This window comes from Lepisma saccharinum, chromosome 16, assembly GCF_977018435.1.
Source record: "Lepisma saccharinum chromosome 16, izLepSacc3.1, whole genome shotgun sequence".
NCBI classification, from domain to species: domain Eukaryota; kingdom Metazoa; phylum Arthropoda; class Insecta; order Zygentoma; family Lepismatidae; genus Lepisma; species Lepisma saccharinum.
This window is the reverse complement of record NC_139244.1, coordinates 57,570,897-57,588,638: the sequence shown is the minus strand read 5'-3', so window position 1 is coordinate 57,588,638 and position 17,742 is coordinate 57,570,897. Positions and strand designations below refer to the sequence as shown.

Sequence of the window (17,742 nt, the reverse complement as noted above, 5' to 3'; positions counted from 1 at the left end):
CTGAATTACAGACAATACTTTACGACTCAAAGTGACGTGACCTAGAACGTAGTGAAAAATCACTGGTGCAAAATTCTACGTAATGATGATAAAATGAAGGTAGGAAAATGGATGTGCTAGAAAGTTTTACATACATACACACACATAGTTAGTTCCGTGTAGAAGACATTTCTTCACATTTTTCTCACCTTAGCTTCCTTCAATTCACGAAACTGTAAAGCCATGAACTCGTTAACCCCCTATAATCACGGAGTCCCAGGTTCGATTCCTGGTGGAGACAACTGCCTAGTGGTTCGGATCTCACTTTCAACTGTAGGTCCCACTTCGGGCAGCCTTTCTGAGCATGAAATGGAATTAAAACACGGTAACCCATCACAACACACGCGCAGAGGGCGTTGAACGTCATGACTGACAATTATTACATACATCGAACTTTCAGCGAAGCTGGAATAAGGTCTATTTGCCATGCCAAATAGTGTGAATATTCAGTCTTCTATACGAAGTGCATGCAAGTTATCTAAAAAAATGCAAATGTGAGGGTGAGTCGAGCTATGTTTCATTCAATAAGATCTTCACTTCAAACATATTTTGCTTTATAGCTGTCGATTTCGAATGTGCATCTAAGACTGGTTGCTTAGCGGACCGGATTTGGAGCAAAATCATGGACTGTCATAGTTCCAATCACACTACAGACATAGCAAAAATTGTTCGCCTGAAGATGAGAGAAGAGGTGATCTCTTGAAATGTCTCGAAATATATAGATAGAATATATGTTCAATCAAAAGGAAAAACAATGGATAATGTCCAATTAAGTAGAAACGTTGTTAGAACCGGTGTTCATTCACAGAGCAAAAGGGTTATTGTGACAAAATCCTGTTTCCCTGCTGGCTGCTTCGGAGAAGAGGGCTTTGTGAAGTTATCGTTTCTTGCCCAAGCGGCAGGCCTAATTGGTTGATTGACCACGAGTTCCTTCGTAGGTAAACGCGGCAACAGAGGATCAGGAACAGGTGGTTCCCGCGTCGGCTGAAAGAGCTACAGGAATTTAAAGAACCATTGTCACTAACTTCAGACAAACATCTAATAATTTCCTTAGGTTTCGAAGCTGATCCGAAGGGACAACAAATACCAAAAAAAGTCATGAATTAAATGATCGATTGGTCCGTCCTTCCGTTGATGGATGGCAATTTATATTAACAATAATAATCGTAAGCTTATCATTCAAGAGTCAACAATCAAAGCTAATACGCATCTATAGATCAGAAATTACTAGAGTGTTAAAGTTGTTTTTGTACCTTTTGTTATTTTAAGTCGGTCTTCTGCCACTTTCGGCTAATGAGGATGAGTGACGATTAGATTAAATTGATGCCATGATACCAATACTGAAGCCGTGGCTCAAACCCGGAAATTTCGTGGTATCGGAAGTGGACCACTTAACGCGCTTGGCCACCAAAGAGAACCGGCTCTGCGGCCAAGCGGGGTTAGTGGTGGACTAATGATCCAGACACCGAATGTTTCGGGTTCGAGTCCCGCCCGGATCTTTGTCAATTTCTTAATCGTCAGAAATCCCTTCACAATCTAAGACATACCATTTTATAAAAACTTCATTCCCCTCCCCTCCACCTCAAATTTAATACTCAATCTTCCCAACAAAATTTCTATGCCAATTTTAGACTTCCTGCTGATATTGCTCCCTCCAAAAAAGCAATCTAAGACGTAATAGTAATACACAAGACTTGGGATTCCCTGCCCCCCACCCCAAATAATTATCAATCCCGCTACCTTAAAATCTCACTAACTTCATTAATCGCCCACCATAATTTTCCTATCAATCTAAGGCCTAATATGTAAGAGTTGGATATCGCCCCCCCCCACCAATATTACTTATTACCCGTAACAATTCCCCTGACAATCTACAAATGACTATTTGTATAACAGCAATGGCTAATTGATGACGTAATTCAACTTGTGCCCTGTTTACTCAGTCAAATTTCCATCACAGTCTGCGCCATAATGCCCCTCCCCCTGGACACCCCTGATTTAGAACTGTGGCAACGTGATAGGTGTAATGTAACTAACAGTTAAGTGTTAGGAATGGGTGCATGTGTGCTGCGCATTTGAATTGCATGTGAATCAAATCTGTCAATAATGTGAATATTAATATTATAGAATATAATATAATGGTTCAGGTGTGCGAAAAAGTAACCAAGAGCACCAAGGTATCAATAAGAAAGAATTGGAAAGATAAGTTGCATATGGAGATGTGTGTAATTATTAGTTTTGTTCTGGGATGTAGCAAAGAACATCGGTTAAACAGTGCGGAGTTTCAATACTGTGTTCACCCGCCGTTGGATTCAAGCACATCATATAGTCGACGAGGCAAGGATTCCACGAGCAGATGTTTGGTCTTCTCCTTAAACTCTCCGAAACATCAAACACGTGAGCCAGTAGAGCTTCCGTTGTTCTCAGTTGTCTAGGTTCCCACTCTCTCACCATCAACGCCCAAATGTTTTCGATTGGAAGACTTCGCTGGCCAATCTACTCTTGAAAGCAGATCCGCCGCACAAGAACATGCGGACTATCTCCTCTCTTGGAAATTCCGAAGTGTAAGGCATGATGAAATGATATCGTAAAGGAACATTCGGACCGAAGGGACATGCTGCACGTGGCACATGCCTCTTGAAAACAGCTTATCATTGGTGCATGTAGAGTTTCACGCCCATTCCGGTGCAGAAAGTTTCATTTTATTGGTTCCGTTGCAAGTGACATGCTCAAGGCATAGATACGAGTAAAACTGCTGCAGGATCTCGAACGAAGCACCCACCGGGGCTCGAATTAAAGCCAAAGCATGGTGGCAAAGGCAACCGTGAAGTTACTGCATCTGAGATTTACGTCAAGCAGGGGCTGTGTGGTGTGTGCAAAGAAACTCACGCTTGCTTTAGGAAATAAGGATACTATTGAATCAATGCAATATAAAAGAGTATATACCGTAAAATATACATTATTATTGACTCATGCATTCCATTAAAAAAATGCATTGTTTTCTCGCACATTTCTGCCCGCAATGAATATAAATGTATAATCTATTAAATTAAGCAGGTGCATGCAGATTTAAAAATATTGATAAGATGATTCAATTGAATTGAATTGAATTGTTGTTTTTTAAGTCCACTTGTGCACAGAAAGGCTAATTGGGACTGGACCTAAAGTTTATAGTTGGTTCCGAACCACTATGTTCCTCCACCGGGTATCGAACCCGGGACCCCTTGATTAAAGGTGACGACTCTACGATTGCGCCATAGGGGAGGCCCTAGTCCTCTTACGGAGATAATTCGTTCGGAGCAATAGAAATGCCCTATCAAAACAATTGGGGAATATTACTTTCAATGTGGATATTCTTCGGAAAATATGTTTCTAACAACAGTTTACCTAAATAGTGGGGACTTGGAGTGAGAGAGAGGGACGGAGTTGGAAGAGAGAGAGAGAGAGAGAGAGGAAAAGCACACAATTTTCTGTTCAGTGCGAAACTTTGGGATTGCTTTTTCCTAGCGCACCAAAAACACAATACGTATAACCCAAATACAACCCAAACCTTCAATGGCAAAATTGTGAGTCAATCACTCAACTGGAATAAAAAGTACGGATTTAAATCTAGGCCAGAAGATAGTTATTGCGCTACCATGTGCCAAAAAAATCCACTTTGCCCGCGAGAATTGTCATGCCTGAGTGATATGTAGTTTACGTTAGTTGTGAGAGTTGCTTCAATTCCATTGCCTGCCAAGAATAATGATAGCGCTGAAAGCATAAAATACAGAAATGTGCATGTTTGGCGAGCTATGAGAAAAGCAGATCCTTGTGTTTTCTTTTCAAAATTTACTAATTTTATGTCAACTTTTACATATAGCCAATGGCGACAAAGGATGAATGATGCTTCAGGGAAATTGATGAAGATTGAAGAAACAACGAAAAAGAAAAACTCATTATCAGAGGCTAGGACCCAAGAACCCTGGCTACGCAGAATGTTATGATATTTAAGTATATCACGGATTGCTGCTAAATCCATTCCTAGATATTTGTAATGAATGAACCCCCGCCCCCGCTACGAGATAAAGAAAGATTATAGGATGTGAAACATTCACAATGTAATTGCATTGCTTTACATCGCTCTTGGCTGTATTCCAAATGTAGTAAGAGATCAGCGATAAGTTAGATTTTTTTTTGTGCCAAGGTATAAGTGTATTTGAGCGCAAGGGCTACCTATTTCATCATTTATAAAGAGTTAACTTCGTCGTTACACTAGCACCAGGCACAAATGCATCAATTTCTATTTCGGTTATTTTACATCACTCTTCTGCCTCTTGAGTTAATCGCGATAATACGGATGAATTATCAATTTATAAAATTGTGACGGGACAAACTCAGTGATACATTCATGCCTGACCAGAGTTCGCATCTGGAACATATGACCTCGCTTCGCTAGAAAGGCTGGCAGAAATGTATCGGAAAAGTGTAGGAGCACCACGAACCGGTTTCACCCAGCACAGACAATGAAATCATTTACAGCGACTCGCTGTGGCAGTGTTGCTCGTCACCCCCTCCCCCTCACTCGCAGATAGCATAGCCTTCTCAGCAACCACATGCTGATGGAAGAGTGGAACCACAAGCAAAACAACTTGCACAGACCCACGACTCCTGTGCACCGTACTCCCGCGTGGAGGGGCGGGGGAGAGTGGACCATGCTTCCTTATGGCCCGAACTGAAGGGAAGAAGGGAGATCTGCGCGGGTACTTTTCGTCCCAAGGATTTTTTTCGTTGTGGTCGATCTATGCTTTTCGTTTCAGGCATATTCCGACTGGAAGGTTTCTGGCACCCCTCCGCCCCCCTTCCCACCATGGTTAATAAATGAGACCCTTATCGCAAGAAAAAGCTGGCATCAATTTTACACCACCATACAATAAGATTTACAAGGGAAACATTTCCTAACATATTTTCTTGATTCGGACTAAGGGCAAATTAAAAATAGTCAAAGAATTAAATTACTGAAAATATGGAAAAGCGCGATACCGAAATCTGTAATGAGTGCAAAGGGAAAATCGAGAAAGGAAAAAAAATTAAGTATAAAAGTATTCGAATAACCAGAGTAAGAGAGAAAGTTATCACGGCTCGAACAATGAAAATGAAAAAAAAACGGGAATACGAATTGAAATATACGACAATCTGAAGTAGGCTGAAGGAAGCAAATTTTAATAAACGTGGAAAGAAAACATAATGAAAGAAGCGCTGGTTCGATTCGCGACGGAAGCTCATATTTGTTGTTCGAATCCCACTCTACACTGTATGTCCAGATGCATTTACACTTAAAACAAACTTCGTGGAGCTTTTTCCAAATCAGATGTCGCCAAAAATTTAAAAACAAAAAGAATAACTCTGAAGGAAAAATGCCGAAAGCGTTATTGCAAAATGAAAAAAAAAATCTTCACATATTCGTTCGGAAGTGGTAAAACAATAATAAAAAACTCAAGCATAAATGTTAATAACACTTGTTATTATTACCAGAGACATTCTCAAAATAAACTTCTTGTCCGTTAAAATCAAATCAAGAGGAAAGCAAGATCTCCACCCGGTCGCGTGAATCTGTGGCTAGATTCAAGAGTTGGAAACACTACGCTTCTCGCGAGCTGCTATTCCTGGCGAAACTAGATGATATAAAATTCCGGGTTGCATAACCGTAAGGGGGGGCGTTTCATTCGATTTCGAGTGTACATTGTAAGTAGTGGTGTATATAAATCATTGGATGGGCCTTCTCGATGGTGTCGCCGTCGCCTTGTAATCAATAGATCGCGGGTTCGATGCTCAGTGGAGGCACATAGTGGTTCGGGTCCCACTTTAAAATGTAGGTCCAGTCCCGATTTGCTTATCTTTCTTAGTACTGTCATTCAAAGCCGTATGTTCTCAATGTAATCTCGGCGGAAATTATTGATCGATTATTAATTGATTTGCTTTATTTTACTTCGCTATTTGTGCCACTTTTGGCTAATTTGCGAAGATGGGGATGAGTGATGATGCGATGAAATTTATGAATGGACACTCCCCAACAACCATGCCCAGGCCGGGATTCGAACCCTGACGTCGTAGCGCGATGTGCTAACCACTCCGCCACGGGGGCCGGTTTTCGGCGGAAATAGCCATCATTGGCCGATACCGGCAGTCACATGAAAGACAGAAGTCAAGAGGATAAGCATAAATTGTTGATTCCCTTCGCGCTTGAACGTAGATAAAACCAAGCTAATTTCACAGTGACCTTCATCCAAGATCTCCGCAATTACCTGACCCGACATTAGTGCGGAGGGGGATTAAAAACATCCACCTATCTTACGACCACGAGCTTCAAGCAAGAGTTGGCAATGAATGGTTTATTTCCAACAGCATTAACTAAGCAGTTACATGCCTTCATGGTCACCTTTGGGTTCAGCTTTCAGTTACCCATGCCTTTGATCTTGCGATCTGCTTCCCAAGGATGGTGGGGTTTTACCCAATGTCGTGTAACGCGGTCCGTGCGCTCATGCAAATATTATAATTTAATGGAAGGTGACCCAAGAGGTAGTGGAATCGTTCATTTCATATCACGCCGACCAACGTACAAAATAATGAGCGAGAAGTTAATGGAACGTTGTTCGTCCCATTTCTGTCCCGTAGATGGGATCCACGAGCCTAACACGTACGCGCAGGACAAACTTAAACTTTTAGTAAACAATACTGACTAAATTAAGAAAAGAAACTTGGTCTTCAATGTACTAGTTTAAATTTTCTCTCCCAAGGATACGTTGCTAACGCTCAATAGCCCCGTTTAGTTGCCCACAATATTACAGTCCCCCAAGTTTATATACCCAATTCATTCTACATTAACAATTTGGTTTCTTGAATATAGACTGATAATACAAATTTCAAGTTTTTTGTCATTTATTGCCAACGGACTACGCAACGGAGATTTCCCGTGACCAATTCAATCAAATACAACATTCATATCACAGACACTAAATATTAAGACGACCCGCGTCAAAAAACGGAAATTTAAATCGTGTAATGAATTACCACAAACGAGGTTCTTGCAGCCTTAATAATTTAATTGCAGTTCTCGGACGTTTAAGTCCAAATTCATACTAAAACAGACTATCCAAAAATATCATTAAGGTACCGCAAATTGGAATCCTGACCAACATAATAGATCCTTTTGATTAGATTATTAATTTAATAAATTTAATGCTCCCTCATTTGTACTGTAACAATTCGTTGCGCTTGGCTTATTTTTTGTTTGGAAACATGCGACCAACTTGTCCACAAGGATATTATCGACTTTGACGTATTCAAATCAGCCAAATGAAGGTACTGCTAGATGGGAGTAGTGTCTTTCGAACGCAAGACAAAATTTATCACGCTGCTAATTCAGTTTTTTACTCGTCGAAGAAGTTAATTTCCACTTATCGTTCAAACGATAACACTGACGATTCGCGCACTGAATAAGTACAATTGCAATCACAGTTCACTTTTACGTACCTTGTGTTCTTAACTAGACGTCATGGCACACATCTTTGGCTCCATTCAATCTCGTTCTCAGCACTCTTTGGTAAGGGTCGGCTCTGCAGTAGGGAAACGCTCCTATTCTCATCTTTACCATGTAGGAATCGTCATGGGACGCCACGTAACCTCTTCCGTTCTGGTTACCATGCTTGACTCTACGTGTAGTTGTACCTGGCCCAATCTCCTTCCAATTTGACCGTTGCGGCTGCTATCTAATGGGGACGAGTAACCTCTTCAGTTTTTGGTACCTTTGCTTGACTTGCAGAACTCTGCTTCACCACGCGCCACATGCGTGACCAATCCGAGATAGACGTTCTCGTAGTTCTTCCCAAGACCGTTTCTGCCTTGCAAACGATCTATGTCAACGTTGCACGTGCCTTGTAGGAAGAATCCAATTGTTCAGTAAATCAAACTTGTAGTCGCGCAATTTGATCGTAACCACAATCCCTCTTGTAAAAGTTCACAGTATCACACTTTGCAACTTGTCTACTCACTAAGTCTTGTAAGCGAAAAATTCAATGTTCAAAACTTGCCCCTAGAGAATATCCCCCCGTCGACGAGTCTAAACTGGGAATAGCTTATGCAAAAGGTTGTCCTTGTGCAAATCGTCGGGCAAGTCTGTTGTCGTTCTCTCGGAACAACCAAACCGTGCAGAGAGAGCCACACTGCCCTCTATCGGAACTTCCGACAAATTACGTCATTGTCTAAATAATCAGAAGCATGATCAGAACGCTACATTTTAAAAGTAGCTTCGCTACAGCTACAGCTACATTTACCAAAAAGTAGCTCGCTACGCTACTCCTGTTCGCTACTTCGCTACTTTTTGCGCTACTTCTGCATAAAAAAAATTAAAACCGTATGGGTATTAAAAAATCCCCTACTACTGGTAGGTAGATTCTGTTATTTATTATCATGATTCCAGTCATTCCATAATTTTGATAGCAGTGTTACTTCAGTTACTTATTTTTACTATAGTTTGTGAGAATACCAAACCTATGCAAGTGGCATATCAATTCAAATTTGATATATGAATATTGCAATTAGGGTGTTATCCAAATTAATTATTACAACTATACACACACAAAATTTGGTAGGATTACGTATTTATGTTCACATCAACACATTTTTCTTGAGAATAAATATTTCATTTTTTCTAGACTGACATGAAGTCATCATTTTGAATGAAAAATACCTGGAGCCATTTGACTACAAAAGGGCCCCAGGTTCGATACCCAACGGAGGCACATAGTGGTTAGGATCCAGTCTCGATCAGCTTATCTATGCATAAAATGGACTCAAAACAAAAACTAGGAAAGACGCCAAGTTGGGAGGATGAGATCCTCCTGCTCCTCCATTTCCCGCACTGCTCATCATTCATCATTCTTCCTCGTTCTCACAATTAGCCGAAAGTGGCAGAAAGCGACTATAGATAAGAGAATAATTAAATAAACCATTCATCCTCATTGTCTTGATTGAGAGAAGTGGAAGAATAGATGAGGAGTTAAACAGAAGAGGACAAATGGGTGGTGGACTACATCAAAGCGTTTGAAGATTAATATGGAACAGGGATGTACCTATGAAATGCAAGAAGGTAATATATAACACATACTATGTGCCAATAATTACGTATGGAGCAGAGACTTGGACAATGACATAGAGAGACAAAGAAAATATGCAGGCAGTGGAGATTAAATTTTTAAGGAGTCTTTTGAGGAAGACTAGAAGAGATAGAATAAGAAATCAGGAGATCCGACAGACAGTGGGTGTAGTGAAGCTTCAGGACAGAATAGATCAGGCACAGATGAGATGGTTCGGACACATGAAGAGGATGGATGCAGAAAGACTACCAGTAAGAGCTTACAATGCACAAGGAGTGGGAATAAGGCCAAGGGGGAGACCAAGATGTCGGTGGAAAGAGCAGATAGTGGAGAGTGTTAGGAGAAGAGGACAAGATTGGATCACCTTGAAAAGAGAGGAGTGAAAGACCAGGAAAAAATGGAGAGGCTTGACTTCTATGCCGACCCAGCCAGAGGCAGGAAACAGCGAAGGATGATGATGATGATGTCATGATTATCAAAAGTTACAGAAAAGTGACGCAAAAGTAGGAGAAATACATAAATTTGAAAACTATGTATATTAACTAAAGGAAATTGTCATTTCTGCAGGAAAGTCAATAACTCGTACATACTTTTTGCAATATGAAAAAAATATTGAGGAAACTGTCGTGTAAACCTGAGTGTTCTAAACGTATTGTAATTTTAAAATTTGTGAACAAATACTATCCCAAAATAATTGTAATTCCAGAAACTCTATCATTCTTGTAACAATAATTTCTTGCTGGTGAGATCCTATATACTGACGATGATCAATGCTGTTAACGTACTGAGCCATTTATTGCTGGCACTATTCCCTTGTCAGTGCCGTGGAAAATCCATCGCTTGTTTTTGCACTGCAAGTTGTGTCTTACACAGCAATTAATGACATTTTGGTGTCTCTTACACCATGAATATCCACAGGATTTGTTCCGAGGGTGACGCAAACGAGGCACTATTTTCCAGTGGTGCAGCAATCGAGGCATGTTTCTCCCCAAAATAGCGATGCAGCTAAAGAAACGTAGCTGTTAGCCGGAATATATTCATATACACGTATGTCAGTTAGTTATCAGGATATATGAATTATTCAGATACTAATTAAATAAATTACGCAGACATCTATAATCTACAATCTAGATAATCTGTATCTCCATGTAATAGACTGTCTTTATGAACCTACTGCAAAATTAAGGGTTATTGTCGATTTTTCTGACGCTGTTGCCACATTCAAAACTCACCTCAAAATGCTGAGAAAAAATGTAGCTGTAGCGAAATTTTCGCTACAACTACAGGAATTTTGTAGCTTCGCTACCGCTACAACTACAATTTTCAAAATGTAGCGTCGCTACAGCTACAGCTACAAATTTTGTAGCTAGCTACAGTAGCGACGCTACAAGTAGCTCGCTACTTCTGACCACTGAGCATAGCGTAACACCTTTTCAATGCTGGAACGAAATCGTGCGGTTTTATGTTGCGTAATGAGTCCAATCGCTGAAATGCGATCACGCAACTAAGAAAAACGTCACAGTTTCTAGGAAAATCTATGGAACTTCCTGTGCTGGTCTCCTAATCTGTCACAAGGAAGATTGAACGAACTTTTAAAAAGAACAAATGTTGAGACGAGCTAGTGCTTTGCCCGCTCTTCTAGCCACTGAAAATCTTTGGTATCGGATGGTATCGGTAAAAGAAAATCAACCGATTACCGCCGATGCGGCTCAGCCCTAACATACATACATACATACATATATACATATATATACACACACACATACCGGGTGGGGCACCTAAAAGTACCACAGCGAATAGTTCTGAAACGCGAAGGTTTAGGACAGCGCATGTCTGGTCTCTAGTTGCCATCTTGAAGTCCGCCATCTTGGATTCAGCTCATGTTCCTGAAATGAGAAGGGGATAATGTGATAAACGATTTAAGGTTAGAATTGACCCAGAAACACGAAACAGAAGTTGTTTTCTACATAACTTAATTCTGAAGAAAGTTAGTATTGACCGAAGTAGGATTGTAATGTAATGGCAGGTTGTTATCCTTGTTCCAGGTGAACCAGCATGTCACAAACTCGTCAAGATCGCATAGAAATGGTGCTGCTGAGTGTTGGCTCTCAGGGTGAGTGTGGGAGTCAGCAATGTACATCATCCAGATTTGCCACAGACATCACAAGAAGATGTGGACCAAATTCAGGGAGACCACCTCGAATAAGAAACGAGAAGTGCCATTGATACGCGGTTTTCGCACAAACGACGAGCAGAATGCGGGTCTCAAAAGTATTATACGTATTCGGAGTGCCGACAATTATCGGAAAATCAAATGTCCCGAACGAAGGGACATGTTTTGAAATGGAACGGGCCTGCGTTACATGATGCTAGTACAAATATGGACGGAGATACGGATTGACATTGTATTAATGTTGAACAAAACAAAGTTCAGACTGCCCCACTTGACCGCCAGTACTGCTATGACGGATGCGGGCTCGCTGCTACGGCAGTCCTGCTAACATACCACGTGGTAACCGTGGACAGTGGTAGTGCAGACAAGTGAGTCGTGCTACATAGGTACATCGGAGAATATGGTGTTCACGATCGCAGAAAAGGCCGACATGATCCTAGTGTATGGAGAATGCAGGAAAAATGCCGTGGTATCGTGTCGTGCGTATGCAGAGAGATATCCAGGCAGAAGTCAACCGTCGCGAAGACTGTTTGACAAGCTATTCACTCAACTGAGGGAAACCGGCAGTGTAACGCCTCGCAAACGTACTCTAAACAAGACGGTGACTGGAGAAGTGGGTGAAACCAATGTGCTAGCCGCTGTTGCTGTGGATCCACACATTAGCTCCATTTTTTTTTTGGGTGATTACTTGTGTTTTTTTTGTGGTTTGGTTTTTATTTATGGTGTTTTTCCATTATTATTTTTTCTCTTATTGGTGTTAATAAAGTTGTAGTTTACCTTCCTCTGGTCGAGAGAATGGATGCGTCTAGTGAGGGGAATGATGAGGTATAATGAGTGAAGATAGAGATGCGGTTCATTTAATGATCTCTTTACACTGTTAATTACTTTACGTTCCCGTCGACTGCCTCTCGTTATCCCAGGAATGCGCAGCATTTCACACTCTTTAACCGAATTTGATGGGACCGATGGTGCTTCGGTTGAACGCAAATTCGGTTAAACCGGAATAAAGTTTTTGTTTTATATACGTACATTTTATTACGTACAGTATTTTGATATACAGTACAGTATAACGCTCACTAAGAGTAAGATTTCAGGCACACCGAACTGAATTACAAATCTCAACTGCCAGGTGTGTCTTGTCCTTGAGCGTACAGCACAGTACGCGTGCTAAAAATAGACGGAGAAGGGGGGAGGGAGTGTACAGCCAACGCATCGTAACAATGAACTTACTCTTTGAAAACTAACTGTTACACCAAGACAAAGACAAAAGTGCTTCGTCGGTGCTCCCGCGTAGAGTGCCACACACGTAAATTTGCCGTTGCGTAGAAACGAATTTTCGTTTCGTCTCCCTCTCCCTTAGCATCATGTGTTCTACCCTGCTCGAAAACCTTCGCTATTGTTGCCACATTGTCATTCCATTCCTGGACACACTCGCGCAAACATCATTGAAAACAATTGACTAGCGCTCCAGCTCGCGGTTCCCACCGTTCGGTAGGGACGCTGATGTGGCAATATAGCACGGCGTAGTGGTTGCTTCTTTTATGCAGTGCATGTTCATTGGCTAGCTAGTAACTAGTGTTGCCAACTGTAATAATGAAGCACTATTTCTGTCACGGAAGGGGAAAAGGCAGGTAAAGTGACGGTGAGTTTCGTTGGATTGGAAGCACCATATTTTTATTTTATACTAAGTATTTGACCGGTTTGACGTTGTGTGCGTGTATTGCGTGTGTGTATGTAAAAGTGTGTGTTTGCTAATGAACGTTAAATTCCATAATGCCTCCAGTTCTGTCGAAGTTGAAATCAAAAACCTTGCATAGCCAAGCTCGGGAAATTCTAAGCAACGTGCACGAGTTCGTGAAGGAGGAAGCCAGTCATGGTGTTAGCATCCCAATAAAGCATTTTGGCAAGAGAGCAGCGAACAGCAGCAACAAATTGTTCATATTTCATAATTTTGGAATTATTCAAAATAAATAAATTATGTGGCTCCAACATCATTTCAACTCTGGCTCCGGCAAGTGTTCTTGTAGAAATTGCATAGAGGAGGCTGTCATTTTTGCTGCATTTTTGCGATGCATATTATTTTCTGTGTTAAAATTGCCATGCTTTGATGGGTGACCAAGTTCATAGCAGGGCCGGCGGAAGGGGAGGGCGAACCGTCCCATCGCCCAGAGCGGCAAAATTTGAAGAGAAGAAAAAAATAAGCCTATTGAAAACTGTGATCGAGCGAGATATTCTTTTGCGCTGAATAGTATTGAAATAGCATAAGAAGTCTCATTATTTATTTTATATTTTGATGTTTTAGTTAGGAATATATTGATTTTCAATTTTCCGTTGCTGCGTAATGACCGGGGGGGGGGGGGTCGAAATAGAGCGGCATCTGCCGCCACCTCCCAGGGAGGCAAAATGACTAGCGCCGGCCCTGGTTCATAACAAAAGAAAAAGCCGCGCAGCTTATCGTCTAGTGGCAGTATATGTACTTGTTATTGTTGTGGAAGCCGGCATCCTTTGTAAATGTACAACAAAGGCAACCGACTGTCGCCGATCTCAGAGAGGAAATAATAATACTGCTTCAGGAGGAGTGTTATGGTGCAATTGTAGCGGTTTAACACGTTGGCATGTTATTATCTGCCGTTGCAGTTCCATACCAGTGTATACGGGTTTTGGGAGTGAAAAGTTAGAACGCCACCAGTGCATTAATGCAATGAAAAATAATATATATATATTTTTTATTTTGTTTGAAATCACTCAAATAAGGAATCGTATGAAGAAGTCTTCTTTGCAGCATTTTTGGTAATTTTACTTATGTGTTAGTTCATATTTTGCGAATTTTTAGTAGCTACATACAAAGCCACTTGTTAGTACATATTAATCCTAGTCCTGGTATAATGCATGACGTTTAAAACTCAACGTTAGATAGACCTGAATTCTCTAATTTCATTGTTGTACGTAACAGCTGTGCATCGGCGCACCGCAGCGATTTTTCTATCTGGTCCATTAGCAACACTGCTTCTTTAGTTCTGTCGCGCATTGCACGGCAGAATTATCTGCGCTGGACTCTAAAACATGGTCGCGCACGAGTAACTGCTTTTTTTAGCGATGCGGTTAACCCGTAAATTTGGTTTAAGGGCCGGTTTTTCAATGTTCAATTAAGGTTCATGTTAACACGTAACTGGAAGTTTGTGAAAATTTCTGTTTTTCAATGTACAGTTAGATCGTAACTGGAACTCTGGTAGCGATTATCTTTACTGCTACTCCTTTTTGCAGTTACCAGCCTAACAGCTACCGAAGTTCCACACTCGCAACTTCACTGTCAGATTATACAATATATGATTCATAAAAATGTTAAATTGGTACAGAAGAAGTCTTGTTTTGCTTGGCAGAACTTACCAATGTCGCAAATATGAAAATTAAGCAGCGTAGTTGCTAGAATTCGATTGGCGAGGTCCTGTTGGATTGGATTGTTTTGTTGTTTAAGTCCATTTTATGCACAGTAAGGCTAATCGGGACTGGACCTACAGTTTAAAGTGGGATCCGAACCTTTATGTGCCTCCACCGGGTATCGAACCCGGGACCCCTTACTTACAAGGCGACGACGCTACCATTGCGCCATCGGGGAGGCCAGGTCATGTTGGAGAATTTGTGACAAAGATATTTGGTCTACCAGGCGGGAAAAATCTCGAAACGGTAATTTTGGTGCAGTACTTAGAGGGACCACCTTCCGGAGCGTGTTGTCTTTTGTAATACGAGTTCGAGTCCTGGTCAGGGATTTTTTTCTTGTCAATTATTTGCGTGTGTTGCCTTCAATTCATGCTTTATTGTTGAATGATCTTCTCGGAGAAATATTACAGTAAATTTCAAAATTATTTTTACTCGTACCTTCATATTTTTAGAACTAGACCTACAAAGCATACTCACTATTAACATGTTCTTTTTTCGCTCAGCAAACATGCATAGAGAGGTACAAGGCATGCAGTCAAATGTACAATATTTACATATTAATAGCGTACAGGTATTATTAATGTTTCGACTTTCGAGTTTTTTCTATAAGAAAGTATCTGCACTTGCACCTCATAACAGCATTTCTCCCACATGGAATTGGCCTTTCTATTAGAGAAAATCCAAATCTGTAGTGCTGGCTTTCGTTAATTTATTTCGTAAGCATACATGATGGATACGCAGCCATTGCTCTAATCGTTTCCAATCACAGATTAGAGATAGATTATAATGCAAATATAGGTTTCCAATGCAATAACGTGGTTTCGAACGCGGCGCGCTTGTAGTTCTACATTTAAACGACAGGCTGTTTGCCAGTCGACGCGGTTTGAAACTATACTAACAGATGGCGCGCAGATCGATTTCTTGTAATTTCCGTGCTTCAGAATTGCCAACACACTGTTTTGGAGAACGAACTATGGTTTAGTTAACTGGCAGTTACTTTCACATTGAAAAACCCGATACTGGTTAAGACTGGCTGTTATCTCCAACTGACAGTTAGTTAACAGAAAGATTAACAGGACATTGAAAAACCGGCAGTAATCGGGATTCGGTTAAACGGGACTGTAGTGTACCTCTGTTCTGAGGTTATACGGAAGGTGACAAATGTACACCTCACCGATAGAGGACATGAGGGGTAATAACCTCTAGTCCGGGAGCAGTATAAAATATGAAGTCCGGAAGGACAGCTCGGTCAGTCAGCTTACAGATTCAATCGATACCCTAAGAAGTGCGGGATAGCGGAGGAGCGTAAAGAATCGAAGTACGAACCCTGTGAAGTTATGGACATGGCCTGTTAGACACGTCTAGGACAGTAGCCAGCAAGAACATCAGGCAGGTATGATAAGTGTGGAGAGAACATTTCACTCAGTTATATCTCATCTTTATTTTCATTGACCAGGGCAGACCCTTTACAGTCATTATGAACTCTTTAAACCTGTCGTTTTGTTATTTGGTACATCCCAGTGATTGTCATAAAAATCTGAACATTAGTAACGCTGTTTTAGTGGTCGATGGCGAAAATTATGTACAGTCGTAACCTTATGTAGTCAGTAACTATTGTATTCCGAACATTTCTGGCTAAAGACGACACAAGTGGCATCACGTTATGCTCTCTTTACACAGAACCATATACCACTTGCCTCGTACCCAGTTTAAAACTTGAGAATATATATGCATCTCACTGTAGCAAAGAGACAGCATTCGATGAGTCGATTTTTCAGGGATTCATCTCTTGTGAGCATGTTAAACTGAACAACCATGCAACGTTTCTCTACAATGTGACTGAAACATATGTGTGCGTGCTTGTCTGTAGAGTCTGGTATGGGGTGGTCTCCTCCAGATTTTTTTTTTCTTTTTAGAAATTCTTATTTCCTCGTTAACACTTAGTGTTTTAAGGTGATATCAAAAGTTCCTAGAACACGGAAACGTGTATTTAGAATATATTTTAAAAAGTTTTCTCAATGATAATGTTAATGTTTTTCTAAATGCAACTTTCGCGCTACTCATTCATTGTTACTGATTCTTCATTGTTTCATATAGACAACCATTAAACTTATTTGCCCAATCTACATATACATCATAGTATTATTTGACAGTTTATTTTTTTCTGTTCTTATCCTAACTGCCTAGGATAAGAACCATTGCTCAAAGAAATTTCTTCCACTAACTAAACTTTGTCAAGAGAGAAAATATCACCACATTTTGGGAAATCTGTGTAGGCCGTATGATCCACAAGGCACAACAGTTATAAGAAACTACGTGAGGCTTAACATTCTTAAAGGAAAATTTAGAAAATTAACATTTAAGCACTTATTGTTTTATTCTATACATATAGTAGCATTTCACTCTCTCTCTCTCTCTCTCTCTCTCTCTCTCTCTCTCTCTCTCTCTCTGTGTGCGTGTTTGTTTCAGTGTTGCGCTGGTACGTTTGTAATTTTAATGAAATGTCTTTTGTTTCTACATTCTAAATGTTGTACCCTTTTCAAATTATGCTTACTTTATACTTTGCTACACAAAATATCAACACTTACTTGTATATGCTGCATCCTTGACCTGGACTTCAAAATAATTTGGCGCAGATCCTTGCCTTTCCCTTATCTTTACTTTACCATGATGGCTCGAACTGTAGTTCCACTATCTGATACGTTCCTCAACTTTAGATACTTTGGTGAATTATTCACTCACCAGTGGCCCACCTCCCTCCCTGGGCCCTGAGAGCCTCATGAACCCTTTAAGGCCCAACTTTCCTCTTTAGGCCCTCTTTAGCCCACATGCATGCACACACACATGCACACACACACACACCCACACCCACACACACACACACACACACACACACACACACACACACACACACACACACACACACACACCATCACACACACACACACCGCCACTGGC

The 17,742-nt window shown here is 40.8% G+C and overlaps 1 protein-coding gene across 1 annotated transcript in view; it reads right to left on the bottom strand.

Moving 5' to 3' along the window:
- LOC146000097 (venom allergen 5-like) overlaps positions 1–8,036 on the bottom strand; it is a 56,829-nt gene extending 48,793 nt beyond the window's left edge. Inside the window, exon 1 of the mRNA XM_083137436.1 lies at positions 7,552–8,036. The gene's annotated coding sequence lies outside the window, so the exon portion shown is untranslated. The remainder of the gene's footprint in view (positions 1–7,551) is intronic.
- Positions 8,037–17,742: the final 9,706 nt, after the last annotated feature.